Source organism: Camelina sativa, chromosome 8 (genome assembly GCF_030686135.1).
Source record: "Camelina sativa cultivar CO46 ecotype springtype chromosome 8, ASM3068613v1".
Taxonomy (NCBI): Eukaryota; Viridiplantae; Streptophyta; class Magnoliopsida; order Brassicales; family Brassicaceae; genus Camelina; species Camelina sativa.
In genome coordinates, this window is record NC_141887.1 from 13,472,114 (window position 1) to 13,474,830 (window position 2,717).

The window sequence follows — 2,717 nt, forward strand, 5'->3', positions numbered from 1 at the left end:
CCTACCTTCTTTTGTCTTGATTATTTGCTTGAGGGCAAGCAAAGACTAAGTTTGGGGGTGTTGATGTTCATATATTTTACCTTGTTTTCCCTTAGTTTATTCACAACTTTTGCATCTTTTGCTATCCATTTAGGCCATTATTGTGTAGCTTTAGGACTAATCATGCATTAGAGTATAGTTGCATTGCATTTGCATCTTTTCATGCATAAACAGGTGATTTTGGAGCTTAAGGAGCATGGAAGCAATGCTGAGGAGAAGTGAAGCAATCCTGAGGAGAAAACAAGAGAGTTAAGGCTGTAGAATCAAGGTCCGGAGTCCAACTCGACCGCACACTCGACCACCACTCGACCGTGTGCTGAGAAGGACTCGAACGAGTGGAGAATGCACGAGAGAAGCCAGCTCGACCAGCCACTCAACCGAGCACTGGTCGAGTTGACCGAGCCGTTGACTACTTTAACTTTTTGTATTTTTAGGGCTTCCACCTCACCTCCTATATAAGGCCCTTGTACCTACAGCCACCAAAGAGTCCAGCTTTTTAGAGAGTCTAAAATCTAGTTTTTACCTTTTTTAGATTTTATTCCTTTTGCACTTTCTTTTATTTTAGATTTTGTACTTGTTTAAGAAAGAAAGACTAGATTCTTGTATTTTGTTTGTTTCATAACTTTCAAAATATTAAGATTTCGAGTTTTATTTCTTCATCAACATTATAGATCTCTGTTTCATCTTTCTAATGATGCAAGTTTCAATATTTTCTGGGTTTTTGACTTATTTCACCCTGTGTTCTTGTGAGTAGTTTGCTTAGGACCTTGAGGATGGGTTAGGCTGGGTTGATCTTGTGGTTTATTTGATTTGGTCAAGCTAGATTGTTGTAGATCTCTTCTAGGCTAGATGATCTTAATGCTGATCCTATATCTGAGAAGGTAGGGTTTGATTTCAAGCATCTTAGCATCATACCAATGTTTAAGGAGCATAGATAAGGCTAGATCTAGAGCTTACCATTAGGCTTGCTAAGAGATTAGAAGTCTTGTTTGGTTTGAGATGTATTGCTTAATGCCTGCTTGTGTAGATTCTTTACTTTGTGAGAACAAGTCTAGAAATGCATAGGTTTGATTGTTTCTTGTCATGAGAGTGGATTGAACATGTCTTAGAATAGTATGTCTAGAGATCAGCTCAAAGTTTGCTTGAGATTTGTTGACCAAGTTAGATAACCACAATGATTAGCTCAGCCCATGAATCCCTCCTCAAGGCCTTCTTTGTTTATTAATATCTTAGTCTAAATATCATTGCTTGCTTGTTGTTTGATTCGTTTTTGCATTGCTCTGTTTTTCTTGGGTTGCTCTGTTTTCACGTTTAGTCTAGCTCGACCCTGTACTCGACCTACACTCGGTCGAGTGCTGCTCGAGTTCGTACCCAGAACTTGTGTTTATGATTTGTAATTGTCTTGTTTCATTCCTGTTTCATTTCCATTGCATTCACTTAGTCTTCTATTCATTACTTGTCTTGCATTAGTTCATCAGCATAGTGTCTACTTCTGTTCTAGTTTCATTATAGCTTTAATTTGTCTGTTCTGTTTGCATTTAGTATCTTGTTCTAGTTGGTTTTACTTTCTGCATTTCATATCTCATTATAGGATTGTTAGTGACAAACAATCTTTACAATTGGCTTGACTTAGACTCATATGCACATCTTAATTGTTCACAATCACTCAGATAGGATTGATACCTCTTATACTGCAACTGCATAAGGGGAATTGAAACACCCTAACTTCTATTCATTCCATACATCATCATTCCATACATCAATCATTCACCACACCACAAGGAAAGTCAGTTTCAATTTGGCGCCGTTACTGTTTCTAGGGTCAAAATATGTAACAATCCAATGCATTTGACTAATGATAAGAGTTCGGCTTGAATATGAAGTGTTTAGACAGCAATTATACCCATTTTGTCCCGAAAGAGGCTAAAACCGAGAAAACATTGATTTGAAGTAGTAAAAAGCTTTGTTACTGTTTCTGGGTGAGAATGTGTGACAATCCAATTCATTTGACTAATTGTAAGATGTCCTAATGAATTTGGAGTGTTTAGACATATCTTAAACCCGTTTTATCCCAAAACATGCTTAAACCGAGAAAACAGGCTAAAACAAGGAAAACATTGATTCGACTCAGTAAACAGCTTTGTTAATGTTTATAGTGTCAAAATATGTAACAATCCAAAGCATTTGACTAATTAGAAGAGTTCACGTTGAATTTGAATTGTTTAGACAACACTTATACCCATTTTGTCCCGGAAGAGGCTAAAACCGAGAACACATTGATTCGAAGCAGTAAACAGCTTTGTTACTGTTTCTAGGGTCAGAATGTGTGACAATCGAATGTATTTGACTAATTGTAAATGTTTGGGATGAATTTGGAGTGTTTAGACAACACTTAAACCTGTTTTATCCCAAAACAGGCTTAAACCGGGAAAACATTGATTTGAAGCAATAAACAGCTTTGTTACTGTTTCTAGGGTCAAAATATGTAACAATCCAATGCATTTGACTAATTACAAGAGTTCGGGTTGAATTTGAAGTGTTTAGACAACAATTGTACCCATTTTGTCCCAAAACAGGTAAAACCGAGAAAACATTGATTTCAAGTAGTAAAAAGCTTTGTTAATGTTTCTGGGTGATAATGTGTGACAATCCAATTCATTTGACTAATTGTAATAGTT